Raw genomic sequence first — 20,552 nt, 5'->3', positions numbered from 1 at the left:
GAGTAAATCTCCCTACGAAAGGGAACAGAATGAAAACAAAGTCACACTGATTAATTCAGAGTCGAACTTTAGTTAAAAAAAACCAACAATAATAATAAGGAGAATAATTCCAAGGCTTCCTTTCTTTCGAATGCGCTTCTGAAATTCATTCGTTTCATTTTTTTTTTTAGACAACAAAAGCCGACAGCGAGCGCACACGCGAGTCACGCATCCACAATAAACATTTAAATGCAAATAAATCCCCGGCACAAAAGGACCTGCATCTTCTGTCACAGGCAACATAATCAACCTGCAATTGTCTCCTGACTTTCAGCCATTTTTTTCAGTGACGAGGTCTAAACGCAGAGCATCTGTATTCAAATCGCTGCGCTCTTTAAAAGGGATTTAAAAAGAAATGTATTTATTTACGACCCCCCCATCCCCCCCAACCCCCGCCCACCCAACGACGATGCCGAAAGTCAATCACATGGTGAATTAAACCAGAAAAGAATCAATTGATCCAGAAACGATCAGGTTACAATCAGGCGCCATCAGTTGTCCAAGGAAATTATTATGAGGTTTCTTTTTTTTTTTGCTTTGTTTTGTTTTATTTTGTGAAAGCGATTGAGACACTGTCACATTTGCAAAGATTACATTTGCAATTGAATTGAAACCGTAGCGGCTTCAGACCGACGGAAGCGACGGCAACGTGAAAAGATAAACGCGTCTTTTTTTAGCAAGTGAAGAGAAAAAAAAAACGTCGGCCTTCGCGCTCTTCACGGCTGCGATGAAGGTCGTGGAGTTACTGCCGCTGCAATGATGTTGATTGTTTTCCTCTAAACGCATGTCCTGAAAGGTTATATTCCTCTTACGCCACAGCAAATATCATTCATATTATTATTTGTTATAATTTGAAATGTCAATGAAACGAGTTAGCTCCTGTTCTCACTTCTGTTGTAGCAGCTGGAAACAGTCCTGTCCTCGTCAGTGTCAAGTTTCATAACTTTATCTCTCTCTTGATAAAAAAAACGCGACTTGTCATGTGACAAAAGCATCAAATTTTCTTTTTAGAGAATCTTGAAGCTGTAAGCGTTTAGGAAATCTTATAGTTATAAACACTGAGGAAATCTAAAAGCTGTAAACATCTCAGCTTTATCACTGACACTGGAGACTCCTTCCATGTATGTTATTCATTTATAAGCTGTTACTAAAGAAATGATAACGTATTAAAGCGTTACTGCGCTACTTGTCAATCCAATTTAGAATCCAGATTGTTTTATGCTAATAACAAAAAAAAAAACAGAGCAAGACATAAAAGAAAATATTTTATACATTTCTAAAATGCAGTCGTAAAGCCTTGCCTTAACCTGCACTGGGAAAGAAATCAAAGGATATGAAGATCCGGCCTCCGTCTGTCCCGAAAACCGAAACCCGAGCGCTTTTTACGGCGAGCTGAACATTTCCTCGGGCGTTCTTTATAGGAATGTAAATCTTAAACGTGATGGACAGCCGTGTTTACGGTGAGCCCTATACGCCCGGTTTACGCATTGAAACAATTAACATTCTAACCTCTCACTCGGGTTGTTTACACTAACACCGATCACGCCGATCTCTCCTCCCGCTCGAAATCCCCCGATTAATCGGCACATGTCACGGGCCGCGCAAATGACAGCGTATGGAAGGCTGGAGAGAGAAATGATCGGTTTGCGAATATCTCTGCATTCTTAATTTTCTAGAGAGGGAAATGATTTAAAGGACGCGGAGCACAAATCTTGGCTGACACGACCGGAGCTGGCGAGGCAATCTCGCTCTCCGTCCTGAAGAAAAAAAGAAAGAGAGAGGGAAAGACAGAGAGAGAGAGAGAGAGAGAGAGAGAGAGGGAGAGGCTCATGAACACAGAGCACTTTCCTCTCTCTAGTGAAAAACAAATGCATCGTTTGAGTCACTGATCGGCAGCATAATTGAGTTTATTACTCGTTTTTTTCCTTTTTTTTGTTAGAGAGAGAGGAAAAAAATAGAGCTTTTTGAAAAGTAGAGGTCAAATTATCTCTCCAGTCAGGCAATAAATAAGTCAAACAAGGTAAGGGCCTTGCGTCCTGCCAGCAGTATTTTAGAGCAGAATTCAATTAGCGTGAGGGGAAGAAAAAAAAACGGCTCGTGCTTCTCGGCTCGGTTATTAGAGACACGTCCTTTCCCATGATGCCGCAGCAATCAGCTTTTCAGGTGCTGGAGAAGAGACGAGCAGGTGTACAAGGACGAGAGCGTCTTCAGGAACGCAATCACACTTTGGAGTTTGGAGAAATTACACAAGGCATGTGATTGAACCAGCATGCAGAGGATTATGCTTTATTATTATTATTATTATTATTATTATTATTATTATTATTAAATCCCCATGAGGCATGTGTGATGATATCATCCGGCAATATCCATCTAACCTTGGAGATTTTAACAAAAGGCATAAACTGTATTTAGAAAATTTGCTCAAAAGGCTTGGCTAAGCAGCTAGCATGACAACTTAGCGATTACATTCACACTGTATCATGGCGGCCATTTCAAAAACTTGCATTTTATTCAGCCTGTGTTACATAAAAACATATATTTATTTATTCCTATTTATTGCACTCTAATAAATGTCACTTTACACACACACACACACACACACACACACACTAGCATAAGTCCTGTGGAGCAGGTACACTTCCTGCTAGCTGTGTTAGCTAGCTACATCATGGGATACCTGGAAAACTTAAATGTAATAAGTTTAATAAGTCATAAAAAAAATTGTTAGTTAATTATTTAGCTAGCTCATACTGGATTATTGTCAAGTTAACTGGTGAGAAATGAGAAAATATCAAATTTATTCAAAAAATGTTTTTTGCTAGTGAAATCTGCAGAATTTTTTTTAGCAATGTACCTTTTTGTTTCTTTCTTTTTAGGCAAAGTGAGACATTTTATCCATCGCTAACAATGTCGTAAAGAAAAAATTTAGCATTCCAAGATTTATAAAAACACACCGGACATGACACCCAGAAAAGATGAAAGGAAATTGTTAGCATTTCTTTCATAGAGGCTCCTCACGTTACCGACTCTGAACATCGCTTTCGAAAATCATTCAGAAAATAAATGCAAGATTCGATATCTATTAATCATTAAAGGTCCTGTTAAGTTACTTCTTTAATAGGTTCTTTAACACACACCTTTTATTTCACTCCTACTCCAAACATGCCATTTCAGTGTCACTGAGCCACGCCCCTAAATAGAACAGCGGAGCAAGAGCGATGAGCCGAGGGAGAGACTCTTATTATACATATATATATATATATATTTATATGAGGTCACAATAGGGGGAAACACAAAAATATATATTTTTTTAAAACCTGGGTAATTTTTTACTTTTGTTTTGTTGTTTAAACACATACAATCGAGACCAGTGTGAACGTCCAGACATGACTAAGAAGTGAGTGATTGTTTCTTTTGAATAATAGGTGTCCTTTAAACGTACATTTAAAAAAAAATGTTTTTTAAAACAATTCATGGTATAATTAATTGGTTTGCTGATCTGATCAGAAACAGTAAATAAACAAAGATTTGACGAAAACTCTTTTCTTTCTCAATGATCTGCTACAGAAGCCGTCACGGTGCGCGTGAAAAACAAACATGTGCTAGATTTATTTATTTTTATTTAAGATTAATAATGTCGATCACTTGCGGCCTCAGAAGGTTGAGGTGAAGCTGAACTCTCCCACGTTTTTGTTCCATAATGCGTGTGATTGTAAAAGTTATTAGACGTACACGGTGGTCAGAGAACCTAAAAGAAGCGTAGTAATGTAAAAAGGGGAAAAATCACACACACACACACACACACACACACACAAAAACACTCCACATGCCCAACCTTACAAACCTTACAACCATACAAACTTACAATGTGGCCTTTGTGACATAATGCTGGATTTTTGGAAAATAATCCGAATTTTCCTATCCCATCTCTCCAGTAATAACAACTTACATCACGTAGCGCTGCTTATGTGTGCCGTAAGTGAATTTTGGGTTTTTACCAAAAATAAAAAATAAAAATTCTAGGTTCGAGAGGGGGTAAGACAAACACGAGCAAACGGTTATTATGTTCCAGTCGTGCCCAGAGAGCCCATTAGAGCGTGGCACCGGCCGTGTGAAACCTGAAGAACTCCTCCTCACCTAGCGAGGGCCGGAGCAGACGGACTTAACAAGCCAAACGTATACGCAATAAAAACCAATTCCTTATTTTTTTAAAGAGTTTTTCGGGAACTTCGGATCCGTCAGTTGAGTTGAGCAAAGCATGAACGACAGAATTTAAGAGATCGTCTAGACCACACACACACACACAGAGAGCTGCCGATAGCTCCATGAGGTTAGCATTATCGGTGATGAAAGCACGACAGGTGGGTCACATGTAAAAGGTCTCGACATTTCCCTAACGCCTGCTTAACACATGGCTTGCGTTATACTCGACCCATACGTATACATTTCTAACCCCGCGCTCTTCTGCTTCGCCAGATAAATCTGTTAAAGACGTAAATGAGTGCACGATTGGAGAAAAAGGCGGCACGAGGAGAACACTCGGCTCTCGACCCCCCCGGCTCGGCACAACTTCACACGTTCTCGTCCAGATTTTTCAAGCATCATGCAAAGTCGAGTGTCAGAGCAGCGGCTTGATTACAACGGCACGTCTCTTAAAGCGCATACACACACACACACACAGATCCCAGCTCAGGGGGGGAAAACGCACCAAGGGGATGTGAATAAAGTTTTAAAAATAGAGTTGGAGTGTTTATGGTGTGTATTGAAAGGATCGAAACTTTAAACCAGAGCATTGTTAAATCAAACACGGTGTTCTTATGATTACGAAAGCTTCGACGCTGCTCAGTGGACACACACCGCTCTCTATTTCTTTATGCCGCACAATACGAGTTCAAAATTTCACCCGTGAAGTATTATTTTCCTCCGGTTCTAAAGGATGTGAAAGGTTTCGAGATAAGCAGCCTTCAGCTATAAATCCAAAGAACATTAAGCTTTTTATATACAATGCTCTTTTATATATATATATATATATATATATATATTATTTTTATTTTTTTTCTGTTGAAATCAAAAGGCAAGAGGAAGGTTATTTTGAGGAGGAAGTCACTTGTGAAATTATAAAAGTCGTCAGAGATCGCGGTCTATTTCAGACGCTTTATACAAACCCGACGCAGGTGATCGCACCGAGATCGAGACCGAGAGATGAGGAGAGAGAGGGGAGTAAAGCGATGCTAATCTCCCTGTCGACACCAAGCGATAACAAAACCGCCTCCGGAGGCGAGGAAGAACAAGAGACAAAGACGGATTTTACAACCGCGGTGCTGCCAAGTCCGAGATTTGGACCAAAGAGAATGAAGAGCGTTGATGAATTTTCTATAACAGCAGCTTTGACAGTGGTGCATGTTTACATCGAGTCTTTATGCGTTATTGTTTTTATGGAAGCGACAGGGTCTCATAAACGTGTAAACATGGAAGGAAGCAATGCAGGAAGGAAACCCGCCAAGCACGGGGAGAACACGCAAAGTCCATGTACACAGACCTGAGAGGGGACTCGAACCCTCGGCCCTGGAGGTGTGACGCCACAGTGCTAACCATGACCATGTCCACGTGCTGATTAACAGGGAGATGTGTTTTTAGATTAAGTACTGTATATAAGCCATGCAGGACAATGGCTGGATTAACGCTCCAGTCTCTTTTCAGTTTTTTGAGATTAATAAAGTATCTATCTATCGATCTTGTTCCTGCTTGACTGCTGCAGTATAAGAGGAATAAAACACTTTAAGACATCACTGCGCGAGTGGCAGCCACACTCAACAGCTCCATGTCTTTTGGTTTCTATTGCTTATTTTTACTTTTCTCATACTATTATATGGATGTGGAACTCAACTCAATCAATAAAATATCTCTTTATCTATCTATCTATTTATCTAACATGCAGTTACAGGAAATGAATCAACTTCAGGGTGTGAACAAACAGTGACTCACAACACAGCGCCACCTCAAGCATCTCCATCCCTGTTCTCCCAAAATACCTAAAATAATTAAGATAATAATAATAATAATAATTATTATTATTATTATTATTATTATTATTATTATTATTATAATAATAATATGCATGTTTTTTAAAAATCGTTAAAAGAAAAAAGAAAAAAGAGAGAGAGAGAGAGAGAGAGAGGATGATATCAGAGCTTTGTGGATTAAAAAAAAATTCTTCCTGCTTGTTTTTTTTTTTTTCCATTTGAATATTCATCCAGTTTCCACGTCCCCAAGAAACTCTTCTAATCAGAGTCACTTCCCCCTTTAATCACAGGGGCTGTAATTACCTTCTGATAAAGCGTTTTTTCCCGCACTCCTCCGTGTCACTCACAGGTCTAGTGCGTGGAATACGACACTAAAAGCTGTCAGGCGTCACACGCCGGCGCACACGCTTAACCTTTACACTTTATTACTGACCTAAAACATATATATATATATATATATATACACACACACACACACACACACACACATATATCCAGTATAATGAGTCCACGGATCTGCTGCAGCTCTTTACGTCAAAACTGGAACGCCGAAAGAACCGAACGCAGTGGTTATATCGAGACTTCTGCTTTTCTCTTTGTAAATCCATCCAGAACAGGGATTAGTGGAGACAAAAAGCACACACACACACACACACACATGGATCTCTCTCGGTTTTCCATGTTCATCTTGGAAGAGCTCGGCGTCAGGGACGATCGCGCACCGCAAGTTGATAATGATGACGATTTAATTAGAAGGCTCTCCGTGGTCTCTGGAGTTCGCCCAAAACTTCTCCACCCTGCAGATGGCAACCAATAAATTTAGCTACACCGAGAAAGAGGAGGAACATCATCTCTTCATCTCCATCACCACCACCACCACCACCATCATCATCATCATCATCTCAGTCCTGCCACTAAACCAAAGACAGGGAGCTTTATTCTCATGTCACATGCCACCACAGGGTTTCAGCTACCACACACACACACACACACACACACACACTGAATCAACTGCTCTGCTGAAACATAGTGACTCTGCTTTATATATACAGTATATAACGTTAGAAGAACAGCGTGACAGAAATGAAAAAAACAAAGTGTGTTTCTTATGTTTCTGATAAACAGCAGAAATAAAGGAGCATTTTTATAAAATTAACGGTTCGTCGAGTCACGGATGGGAGAAAAACCTGGTCTCATTTGCATCACACACAGAGCTCGAGATGGTTCAAGTTTTGCTCTGTGTCATAGTTTCGGTTTCTTTCTGTCGTTCTTTTTTTAATAGAGAGCTGCTAGGGATGAAAAAACGAGAGGAGAGGTCACAGCTCTTAATCTGATCACTGCTCCTTCTTCTTCTTCTTCTTCTTCTTCCCTCTAGTCCTCGTCCTCTGCCCTTTCTATTTTCACGTCCACTCCGCTCGGAGAGTGACGTGCGCTGTTCGTGGGTGTCCGGCGTGTGCCAGTGTGGCTGTTCTTTAAGACCATCAAAGTGGCTCTCGGGGAAAACTTGGGAGGCAAAACCGCACATTTTCCTCCATCATTTCAACAGTTTTTCCATTTACAAAAAAGAAAGAGAAGAAAAAAAATATTACACCCATTATAGTTCCCTCACTCAGCAGACCTTCGACAGGCGTGCTGCGAGACGTTCCTGTGACACGGACGAGACGGATGAGGAGGAGGAACTCGAGGACAAGAAAAGGAAGAAAAGAAAAGGTTTGAAATGATACTCCTGGACCTGGAGGGATGGAGCTTGAAATATATGTAATACTGTATAAAAAGAATAAAAAGTGGATGAGTTTTAATTCATTCGCAATTAGTTTTCCATTCCCTGTGCCAAAGTGCAAAAACAAACAAAAAAAAATACAGGATTCACATTTTCCAAGTCACTTTTGGTGTGGAGTAAAATGAAGGAGAGAGAGAGAGAGAGAGAGAGAGGGAGAGAGAGACAGGGAGACAGGGAGACAGGAAGGTCTTTGCTTTGGAAACGCCGCGGAGGGTCAGCGAGTTCACGTCTCTTTGTCGGGACGAAGACGTCTGAGCCCTTGTTTGTTTGTTCGGCGTTTCCACACAGACGTGCCCTTGACCCCTGCGTCCCTTCAGCTGAGTGCCCTCGGCGGTTCTACCCACAATCCCCGTCGCCCTAAGAACCTGAAGACGCACGCGCGGCCTATTCAGCTACAAAGACGTCTGGAGCTGCTTTGAAATGAGCATCATTATCAGTGGAGGAACACACACGCACACGCACACACACGCACACACACACACACACACACACATACGCACGCCTGTGCAGAGCTCCAAGCACTTTCTCTCCATACCTGCCCATTTTCTACACAAGAGAACGAGAGAGAGAGAGAGAGAGAGAGAGCAGCGTTTGTGGTCGGGCCTGCTGAAGCCATTTTCTCATGACGCACGCCCTGTAAAATCCACGAGTCAGTGTAAATAATCATGGAATAAGGAAACAAAAGAGCTGGCCAGAGCGATTTGAGCTTAACTACTGTCAGAGCTACAGCCACAGAAATTGCACCCTCCTTTTTTTCCACCCTCTTTTGTCACTTTAATTTGTTTTTGGCATCGTCCGTCCCGAGTTTCCACAGACGAGAATTAACAAAAAAAAAAAGAAAAGAAGAAAAAGAAAGAAAGAAAGAAACACAACTGTAGGCAATGCGGAGTCTGGCGTAACATCCTCCAACGTTTTCCATATAATTTTCTCAACAGCGGATCAGATGTCCGTTTTTGCAGCTACAATAAAATTGTGTAAAGCAGCAGAACAAGATGTTAGCTACCGGTTCTGCAGATTGGGGGGAATTAAAAGAAGCCAGAAGGTCTGAAAGATCCAGTGCAACATGTTTTTTTTTTTCCCCTATTATGTCGTTCATGATATTCAAAGCATCATTTTACCAAACACACACATACACTTATAAATACATCTATAGGCTCTATACAGTATATATATATATATATACATATTTGTCTTGAACATGGATTGTAATATTTATTGCAATTTCTACTGACTGCTTCTCTTTATTTATAATTCATAACTATACATTTTAAATTTAATCAATGTCTTCAACCAGGAAGAAGTTCGGCAAAAGAATTATACCTAACGGTCCTCCTATGAGGATGGGACGAGGAGAGATATATGTACATAAACAACAAAGTTGGGAGAAAATGTCACGTTTTGATATAAGGACATTTGGGTCTTAAGAGGACGTGATATCATTTACAGTTAAACAAACTGTTCAGACCGATCATCTGATTTAGTGAAAATCATTTTCTGGGGATTACACAAAAAATTGTCAAAAGCGTACATTTATTGTATATTTAATATATTAATACTTAATAAGAATTTATCTACAACCTCTGAGATTAAACCCGAATATCAGAGCGATAGTGAATGAAAACGAGTCACATTTAAAACAGAAACACATAAAAGAAAACAATAAAACAAGTATCTCTGCTTCGGTTATAAAACTCATCCGCAAAACTTCTCTGATCGCCGAATATCACGATGCTGATTAATAAACACTACACTGTCCAACCCACACACACACAGAAAAACGATCAGTGTGTGCTGGTACGGACCGCGGACGGAAGATGAAGATGACGGTGGTGTGAATAATTCCAACGCTGGTAGCGCAGCCCTGCAAATCAGCGAGTCACGTCTGTGTAGATTAATTACTGACCTCTAACTGGCTTCTTGTAAAGTTAGTGATCTGTCAGCTCCTGACTGCGATGAGCCGAGCTGAAATAAACACATACACACACTCACACACGCAGTGACAGGCCCGTGGAGAACCGTGAACAGCTGTGAGTGTAGAAAGCTAACGTGTGTATTGAGGTGAATACGCTGTGTGTGTGTGTGTGTGTGTGTGTGTGTGTGAGTCGGGGTACGGGTTGTACTGTAACTCTTACTTTTATCCTGAGTGTAAAACCTTCAATACTGCTGCATCGGCCTCACTGTACTCGTCTCGTCTCATCACTGTACTCGTCTCATCACTGTACTCGTCTCATCACATTACTGTACTCATCTCGTCTCATCACTGTACTGTACTCGTCTCATCACTGTACTCGTCTCATCACATTACTGTACTCATCTCGTCTCATCACTGTACTGTACTCGTCTCATCTCATCACTGTACTCATCTCGTCTCATCACTGTACTCGTCTCATCACTGTTCTCGTCTCATCACTGTACTCGTCTCACCACATCACTGTACTCATCTCATCTCATCACTGTTCTCGTCTCATCACTGTTCTCATCTCATCACTGTACTCGTCTCGTCTCATCATTGTCTCATCACTGTACTCGTCTCACCACATCACTGTACTCATCTCGTCTCATCACTGTTCTCGTCTCATCACTGTACTCGTCTCGCCTCATCACTGTTCTCGTCTCATCACTGTACTCGTCTCGCCTCATCACTGTTCTCGTCTCATCACTGTCTCGCTCATCACTGTACTCGTCTCACCACATCACTGTACTCATCTCGTCTCATCACTGTTCTCGTCTCATCACTGTACTCGTCTCATCACTGTCTTATCACTGTACTCGTCTCATCACATTACTATACTCGTCTCATCACAGTGGGGTGACTTTGGATCTTTTGATGTGTTACTGATGTGTGTACTGCGTTACTCTGTAATGTGACTGTACTACTCTAACTCTATTACACATACTCTTGTACACTGCGTTTTACCTTTAACACTAATATTTTATTCTTAATCTGTATTTCTCCAATTAATGTACTGAATGTGTCTTTATGCAGCAAAATATTGCTTTCACTCTATGTTACTTTAACTTAATATTATTAAGTAAAAGTAACCTATATATTGTTACAATAATATTGTTAATATTACTGTATTACAGTGATCTTACTCTTTATTAGGTTTATTGTAAAATGTGTTCGGTGACACCATAACCATGTAATATAAACATTAGCTTTCACCCTGTTGTTCTATTATTATTAATTTTAATATTATTATTATTATTATTATTAATTATTATTATTTAGTAGTAATAGCAGTCCAACTGAACTTTTTGCATTTCTGTCATTTTAATCTCATCTCTTAATATATTATACTGTTATATCCACATTACTGCTACTGTATTACTTTATCTTTAATCTGTATGACTACATCAGTCTAACTCGGTATAATCTTTAACGCTACTATATTTCTCTCACTGTGTGTATACGTTTATTATGTTCTCACATTACTCCGATTGTACTACTGTAATATTTTTATTAATACTGTAAGTATTCATATCACCCTGTAATAACTAATAAACTATTACTCTTACTCTGTGTTACTTTTACTCTTTTACTTTTTTTATCAAATTGATTAGATTTTATTTCTTTACACATTACTGACCATCGTACTGTTGTATATTCCTACTGTATTAATAAATGTTAATACTCTCACTCTCCATTCATTTATAATATATAATAATGTTACTGTATCTCACTTGCTGTGTGCACTGCTGTGATATTCGTCATGTAATACTCGTTATACTATAAACTCTCGCTGTAATACTCCAACTTCTGTGTTACTTTTTATGCTACTGCACTAATTGGTCCTTTAGCACTAAAGTGACGTTCTTACTTTGTATTACTTTTAAAGTACTGCTGTAAAATCTGTAATGTAATGAGCTGAAAGTATTATCTTTACAAACTCTTTTCTACACTCCTGTAATACTATAAAACTATCGCTCTTACTCCGTGTTACTCTAACTCGATTAGTATTGTTGCATGACTCCAGCTCTATTAGTCAAACTCTCATTATATTTATTTTTAAACAGCTTTTAGCGCTCTACTGCTTATTACATTGCTATACACTTACTATTACTGTTCCATTACATTTGCTCTAATACACTTTCTGTATTACTCTTATATTATTTTTATTATTTTTAAGCATCAAAAATAATTAAGCATGTAGAAATAATATTTTTAAAAATCACCATACGAACCCGTGCAATTTTCTAAATGCAAAAAAAAAACGTGCAATCTGTTACAGGTCATGTGTGTACCGTCAGTGATTCATGTAGAGTTTTGTCTGAAGTATACTGAACATGACCTATGATCTCAGAGACTCGTGCTTAATCTGTCCAATCAAAAGCCTCATTCATCAGTACATTGTTTGTTTTAAACTACCAGTGTGTGTGTATCAGTGTGTGTGTGTGTGGGTGTGTGTTTTGGTGGGCATTAAAGACTCTTTTGTAATATTAATATACATAATTAATATGAAGCGCTCGGGAAAGAAATGAGAAATGCATGAGAAAACGTCAAAGAGTCGAGAGGATCGCAGACGCTGTCACATGTTAGTTAGTGAAGGTCACGAAGGTCACACTGGTCATGTTGTGAAAGAGGGATTTCAGGAAAAAGATTAACTATAGCTTGCCTTCATGCCACTACTTACATTTCAATTATTTGCTGTTAGTCTACATAAATACGTTTGAAGACTAAATAGTTTATTAAACAGTTAAACATCGCAGTTTAAATCTCTATCGCGATACGCGTCAAAATGATCAAATCGCGCGGCTCTTCTCATATCATTTCAACCCAATCACTCTGACTGTGTTATTAGCATCACTGTATTATCATAACTACTAAATTACTCTTATTACATGACTGTTACTGTACTACTCGTACCGAACTACATTCATTTATTACTCACTATAAATAAAAAAAATAAGATATAGGATAATCAGACATTCAGATCTGCATGAATACTGTATAACCCTGGTGATACCGGGTGTCTTTTTTTTTCTTGTGCATCCTAACGGCATTATGTTAATGTGAATATTAAAAACATACGAGGATTACAAAATACTAAAAAGTATATATTATAAACATGCAGTTATTATTATAATAAAGCATGTGAGGTTTAAAGCACAATGCAGACATGGTGATACAGTTGGAAATTCACTTGGAGGAATTGTTCTGGCCATTTTACAAATAATAATAATAGTAATAATAATAATAATAATAATAATAATAGATCCAAAATCAGCCAGTCAGAAGTGCTCTGGTTTGTAACGGCTGTAATTCTTGCATGAGATTTTCTGCGATAAATCAGCATCACGAGCAAAACATCATCCAGCCTCGTTTCCTAAAGCACTTCGCGTCAGATTAAACGATAAAGTGTGTATTTGGATAACTCTCCGATGCACCCACCACCCCTAAACCCCCCACCCCAAAATAATAACCTACAGTAGACTCTCGAGCAGAAAAAAAAGACTGAGTTCACCAAACAGATCCCTGTAATAATCTGGCAACGACGTCCAAACAATTCACCACATTTGCTATTAAATAAGCCATGCAAAGAGCAGCAAAGGGAGGAAAAGGAGAAGAAAACACACACACACACACACGCACCCAGAAGTTACACATTTAAGGTGACAACAATTACAAAGGCAATGAAGGGCCGTCATAAACACGGGTTTGATATATATAAAAAAGGACTCGCATCATTTATTCATGCACCAATTAAAGGTTAAACACATGGCAAAGGCTCAGCGTTTTCGGAGAGCAGCTGCACAGAGGCACAGCGAGACGGGAGGCCACAACAAGAAGCTTAGAAAGAGAAAGAGAGCGAGCGAGAGAGAGGGAAAGAGAGAGAGAAAGAGAGAGAGAGAGAAAAGCAAACTAACTTTGTCTTGAAATGGTTTTGGCTGCGGGACAAGCTCTCCGCAAAAGAGCACGCACTGGCGTAAACATTTGTACAAAATTATAAGTGCATACAGAGACGCATACGGCAGGCAACCACCCGCACGCTGAACCCTCTGCCTTTACCAGGGTGTGTGTGTGTGTGTGTAGAAGAGAGAGAGCGAGAGAGAGAGTCTGAAAATCCACCGCATTTTAATTACCGCCAGCCTGCTCACTGCGCCGCTTTGATATGGAAATGACCTGCGATCATCGTGTGCATCACCGCAAAAAATCTTCCTCTGATTCATAAAAAACAATGTGTTACACCTGATAGTGCTGATTAGACAGAGGATGTGTGTATGTGTGTGTGGATGTGTGGGTGGGTGCGTGTGAGAGAGAGAAAGAGAGAAAAAAAACCTCACGCTTCATTAATCCCACATGTTCCTGTACATAATCGCGGGAATATTTACTACAATCAATTAAAGACATGTTTGCACTGTTCTCTAATTCTGTCCAGTTGCTCCTCACTCAGCGTCCATCCCCGCCTCGGCTCTCTAGCGCTCCATAAAGAGCTCTATTTTTACACCGGAACATTCTGGAACGTGGCTGATATTGTGTCCTGTCAGGTCAAATCGGAGCGTGTAAAGCCTCTTCCTTTCTCCCTTTCTTTCTTTCTTCACCTCCTGAAACACGGCGAGTCCACAGGTGCACGCATTTCCCTTAAAGATGCATTTATTCGGACCTGAGCGATGAAACCAAATCAGCTTTAAAGATCCAATCTGGATCAAGGGAGGATTCATGTTATACGCTCTTCTGTCATACAGACTCTCTCTCTCTCTCTCTCTCTTTCTGTCGTTTTTTTTTTTTTGCTTCAGGAGCAGATCTGCAATTTGGGTGTGTTGTTAAGTCACAGATAAGTATAGGCTGCCTAATTTCCACTTACAGTAAAGAAGGGGGGGAAGAAATAAGAAATACTTAAGGCGTAGAAAGAGGTTAAATCCACACACACACACACACACACACACACACACACACAGTCAACGTTGGATTGTTAGTCTGGAGTTACACCTTTGCTTTTCTCCATCGGCGAGGTCAACTTCCGTGACTCGGCATCAGAATAAATCACTGAGACGCATCAGAACAACACCTTCTTCCAAAATGACAACGGTTATGAAACCTGCTTTCGATCCTAAAATGAAAATCGCATCACTTCCTGAACACCAGTGTACCTTCCTGAACATAAGTATACCTTTTGCTTCTCGCTTCGTACGTATAGCTACAGGTTGGGTGGATCTCTTTTTTTTACGAAATAACAATTTACAGGAATGCTTAAGGTCCAGATGTTTATTAAATCCTTATCAACATCACACTACATTCTTATTACCGTGTAATAAAGGTGTACGCCTCAACCTGCCACCCCAAGTCACACAATTCCTTCTGTTATCTATTTATTTATTTATGTATTCATTTATACAGCAATGTATGTAAATCCATAGGCTTAAATAAATCAGCTCTATTTGTTAGGAATATTTTTTTTGCACATCAAACATGAAAAGCAACTAATTAAAAAAAATGCACTGTAACTTCAATAATGCATTCAAGAAAGTTGAGACCTTCTGCCACAAAAGCAGCAACGAGGGAAAGAAAGAAAAAACATCGAGACAGAGTGAGAGAGAGCGAGAAAAAAAAAGAGGGAGAAAGAGGGAGAGGGAGAGAGACGCACACACACACACACAACCTCCTAATGAACATGTTGCCATCGGTTTTGATCATTGTTGAAATATTCCACAGCAAATTAGCTAACACTTAAAGACAGATGTCACAACATGTGCTGCTGCAGTTCTGTCTCGCCCCGGCTTTCCTCCCCTACGGCTGGTGCACGCCTTTACCTTTATACCCGACCTGCTGTTGTTTACCTCGGCTGGTGTTTATCAATAGGGCGCTGCATGCTGGCACGGTTCTAACCCCGCCAGAATAAAACAGAGAGCTAAAACACTCCTGAGTGCATCAACGTCAACCTGATCAGAACCGCCTTAGCTGAGATAGAAAAAAATGGATTTGTTTCATGGATAAATTCCTAAAATTCATAACAAACTGTTGCAGCATGAACAATACTTATATACTGAACAATACTTATTTATATGTACAACTAATACTCATCTCCATTTTTTTTTATACAAAAAGAAAAATCTGTAATAGTATAGTCCTTGTGATTATTTTAAGCTTTCGCCTTCCTTACACACTCTAAGTGTTTTTTCTCTTCTTGAATTTCTCCGAAATGTTTCAACTCGCATTCCTGCAAGTAATATAATTTCGATGGTATGGAATTCATTTCAGGAGGGATATTGTACAGGGATAAATGAGTTACAGCACAAGGGACTACATCTAGAAATTTCTGCCAACATCAAGGACACACCGAGGTGCCTCTTGGTTTTTAACAAGAAGACCAAAGACCAGCCAAGACAGAAGCATTTAGTCTGATTTAAGGAGGGTAAAAAGAAATTCAATTTACATATTCACAAATTTAGGGAAATTTAGAACAAGTCTAAACAACTAAGCAATGCTGAGTCCAATCCTGCATGACTACAGGAGTCTTTTTAAAAATGCAAGCATCTTTCTTTAAAGAAATAATTGCATAGAATTCTGTAGTGATAAAACAGAACAGGAACGCTGCTAAAAATCATTCCAGATTTTTTAAAAATAAACATGACAAAAAGACAATTGAACAATTTAGCATTAAATAACAAAACAATAAATTTAACAAAAGAGTTTTTTTTTTTTTAAGATAGAGATTATTGCTAGGCATCTAATCCAACACAAATACAAGCCACATCTGCAAGTGTTTTTTTTTTTTTTTAAAGAAAGGAAAGGAAAAGAAATGAAAATAATAAAAATAACAAACACTCTGCTTTTATGTTAATTTATTTTATTTTTGCACATTAAAGCACTGGAACGCGCGCGTTTTGCCTCAAACTGATTTTTCCTCTGTAATCACAGTGTAGCAAATTGCTCTAATCCGATTTAATGCTTCGTAATAATCCCGAACAATCACAGGAACGTCGCTGCTTTGCTATATTGCAGATTATAATCTTGATTGAAAAAGATGCGCAAGTCAAAATAAAATAAAAAAAATAGAATTGCACAGATTTTTATTTTTGATCAGATGCACGAGTCGAATTATTTCTAAACATACACACATGCTGCAGCGCGTACTGTGAAAAACAACTGCATACAAATACAAACTAAACCACAAAAAAATCCCCTTAAATTCATCCTGAAAGTGCGCTCGGAAAGAAGCAGAAAGCCGCTATAGCGCGCGCGCACACACACACACACACACACACACGTGATTGTCCGGTGGAGAACGACCCGGTGCTTGCAAACACACACAGCAGCCTGGAGTGTGCTCGCGTTTCAAAAAGAGACAGAAACAAAAAGTGGGAAAAAAACAAAAACTTACCTGCACCATAAGCGACAAACGTTTCGGTTACAGGAAACGGCACGACGTGCACAGCGCGCGCGAGGGACGGCACGGTGTTTCCGCTGAGCCACGCGCAGGCAGTTCTGGAGAGGGGAGAAGAAAAAATAAAGAAATCGATGTTTAAAGAAGGAAGAACAAAAGTGAAGCACGGTGTTCGTGTGTTTTGTGATGTAAAGTCGTTTTAGTTACATTTCTGATTGCAATCAATCAATTCATCAATCAATCAGGATGTATTCATATGTCTGAAATTTTATTTGCATTATTATTGTTGTTGTTGTTGTTGTGAGTTTGGGAGAAGTGTGTGTGTGTGTGTGTGTGTGAGTGTGTGAAGGAGTTTTAATTTTTATAACCTACATGTCAATTTTTTTGCGAATACAGGACAATTGTCGGATCCCATCAACAGTCTCTTTCTCACACACTGGGAATAAAGTATGTCCATTGAGAGCTCAGGACAGGGCAGGACAGGACAGGACAGTGTAGCAGCACATCCCTATCCCCTGCCCAGCAATGTTCAGGACAATGTGCTGAATCGGCGGTCTAATTATAAACGCGCCATTTGGACCCCCATTGCCGCCTTACCTTATGAGGGAAGTTGCGCACAGACAGCGGCACGGCAACTGTTCAAACCAGAATACCATTAGCAGATCAGCTTCGACCCAACACTGGGACGAGCAGGGAGAGAGAGCTGCTGGAGGTGGAGGAGGTGATGGAGGAGGTGGTGGGGGGATTGCTTTTCAAACAGCCCGTCTCACTTAAGACAAGAGTGTATTATTAGCCGCATGGTTATTCTTACACTTCTGCACTTCTACACACACACACACACACACACACACACTGCGCAGTCGGAGCAGGGAGAGAAGTTAAGCTGGCTTTAATTAAGGTGTCCGATTGCGTCCCGCAACAACACAGCTTCTGTGTCTCCATCCGAGACATTTTCCAAACCACAAGTTTGCACACAATTTTTAAAAAACACGCATTTCATCCACTTAATTTTATATTATCATTTGAAAGGCTAAACATTCCTAAAAAGACCTCTCCTGTGTTTCTTATGAGAATATTATCAGTTCATGTCCAGCAGTCGAAAAGTCTCTTATCAGTCAGTGTGTGAGTGTGTGAGTGTGAGTGTGTGTATACGAGAGCGGCTCTAGTTTGGAGGGAAACACCCTTCGGATGATGAGCTATCTCTGTCACACAGGCAAAGTTCACACGCACTGCATGTCCGCACGCTCTCTTAATACCTTCAGACACACACACACACACACTTGTGTGTTTAGGAAATCATGATGTCCTGTGTTTGGTGTGCGTGTGTGTGTGTGTGTGTGTGAAAGAGAAAGAGAAAGAAAACGACAGTGGATAAGAAGATGTATACATTTTGGTTTGCCTATTTTTTTCTCTTTTTTTTTTTAAGAAATTGTGGAAACAAACACGCGCTGTTCTTGGATATTTTTCTGAAAATAAAACGTATTATTTAAAAACATTTTAGTGCTGCAGTGAAGCATGTCACTTTATTTCAGCCGAACACCCGATTCTATCACTTAGACAATTCAATAACTTTCAGGCACAGTTAAAAAAAAAATCCTAAAATTCTATTATTATTTTTTTATATTTCACTTACTTTTCAGTCGTCTATTTCGCAGAACAGAAGTTTTTTGTTGTCGTTTTTTGTTGTTGTGGTTGTTTGTTGTTGTTTTTTTCCCTTTTCAGACCAACACACCACTCTAGAAGCAGAAAGCAGCGCAGTCTTGCGTGTCCAAAGTTGTGTATTGTCTCTAAATGGACGAACACTTCAATTTAATTTATGACTTATACATTCTTCTGAGGTCAATTCTCCCTGACCCCGCAGGAAAAGTGAAGCCAAGAAGAATTTCTACTCTCTCTCTCTCTCTCTCTCTCTCTCTCAATTTCTGCGAGGCGAGACACCAGACTGTCTTAAGGACTTTTGCATGAATTATGCATCATGCATTATGATTAAAATGTATTTTTAAAATGACTATTTACTAATCAGAAGGCTGAAACATTTCTGCGTGGAGCCGAAAGGAGGTCCGAATCCGAACTGCGCTCCGTGCGTCACTGATAATGAAGAGTACCGCTCTGTGGACGGAAAGTGAAATTGCTTCCTGAGCTAGGGAAACATCTGCCCCACGGAGAAACACGAGTCGTCTTATTAGCACAGAACAATAAGAGAAAAAACTTTTTGATTATTATTATTATTATTATTATTATCTACCTATAAGCCGCCTGCGCACTTTTGATAGACTGATCAGAAGCTTTTGGTGTTTTCCGGTTCGTGCGCGTAAATCAGCTTGGAAAAAATATATCTATATACCACCCGTGCAGGAGAAAGGTGAAACCTACACTCTAAAACAGGTCAAATGTAAAGCAGATCTACAAAAAAGACTAACAATGTAAAAGAACCCAAACCCCTGGCACCGGAGACCCGGAGCGCCACAAGTTCAGCGCCGCTGTCAACACGATCACCGCGATAAACAGCAACAACAAGCAAGCGAGACCCCTTTAATGGCATACGCACACTCCAACCCAAATCCCTGTCATGTTCTTGTCATGTTCTAAGCGCTGGTAATGAGACGGACTCAAGCGCGCAACATGCTTTCGGAGAAAAACGCGCAGACGTGTTCCAATAACGCGAACAACAGGTTAGAAAGAAGTCAGGGAGAGAAATGAAATGTAGAAAAGTTTACCTCGATTTGAACCACGCGGGTCGTCCCCTCAACCTCGCTGTCCCACGTCGTATCCCAAAAACGAAACGCGCAAAAGGGACAAATGAAATCAGTCTCGCCGAAAGAAAAAACACAAAACAAAACAAAACAAAAAAAAGCAAGTATAAAAGTGGAAAGCCGAACGCGGAGGGGAGACCAAGTTCAAACTGTCAAGAAGAAAATATGCTACGGAATTGTCCCCGCTGGAGTGCACAAGAGAAAACAAGGACAGAAGAAGAATAAGAAGAAGGAGAAGAAGGAGAAGAAGACGGCGGAGAGCTGCTGTCAATCTTGGCAATCAATGCGCGCGGCCATGTCGCAAGCATTCAAAGCATTTCCCGTCGTGCAACATCAGAAAGTGAGTGGCCAGGGGCATTGATGTGAGCAAGGCAAAAGAGGCAGGGCTCCCCCTCCCAGACAAGAGAGAGAGAGAGAGAGAGAGAGAGAGAGAATGGGAGTCTTCAGCGGGGAGGGGTAAAAGAACAGCGATTGTGGCCTCTCCAAAAAAATAAAATAAACTATATATATAGACAAAAAATATATATAGGCTATATATAGACAAAAATATATAAATATATATAATAAAGTGCGCACATGATGCATTAATTAAATCAATGAATGCATAGTCAAGCCTAAGGATTAATGG

The 20,552-nt window shown here is 39.8% G+C and overlaps 1 protein-coding gene across 4 annotated transcripts in view; it reads right to left on the bottom strand.

The window, feature by feature from the left end:
- sox6 (SRY-box transcription factor 6) overlaps window positions 1–20,232 on the bottom strand; it is a 170,434-nt gene extending 150,202 nt beyond the window's left edge. For 2 of the 4 annotated variants that reach the window (XM_053512660.1, XM_053512663.1), the window contains exons 1-2: window positions 18,805–19,241; window positions 17,169–17,272 (exon numbers count right to left, since the gene is read on the bottom strand). The gene's annotated coding sequence lies outside the window, so the exon portion shown is untranslated. Of the gene's footprint in view, window positions 1–17,168; window positions 17,273–18,804; window positions 19,242–19,888 lie in introns of those variants that run through there. The other 2 variants (XM_053512661.1, XM_053512662.1) reach the window with 2 other exon arrangements.
- Window positions 20,233–20,552: the final 320 nt, after the last annotated feature.

This window comes from Clarias gariepinus, chromosome 15 (genome assembly GCF_024256425.1).
Source record: "Clarias gariepinus isolate MV-2021 ecotype Netherlands chromosome 15, CGAR_prim_01v2, whole genome shotgun sequence".
Taxonomy (NCBI): Eukaryota; Metazoa; Chordata; class Actinopteri; order Siluriformes; family Clariidae; genus Clarias; species Clarias gariepinus.
The sequence above is the reverse complement of the archived record's forward strand: the minus strand, read 5'-3'. Positions and strand labels throughout refer to the sequence as shown.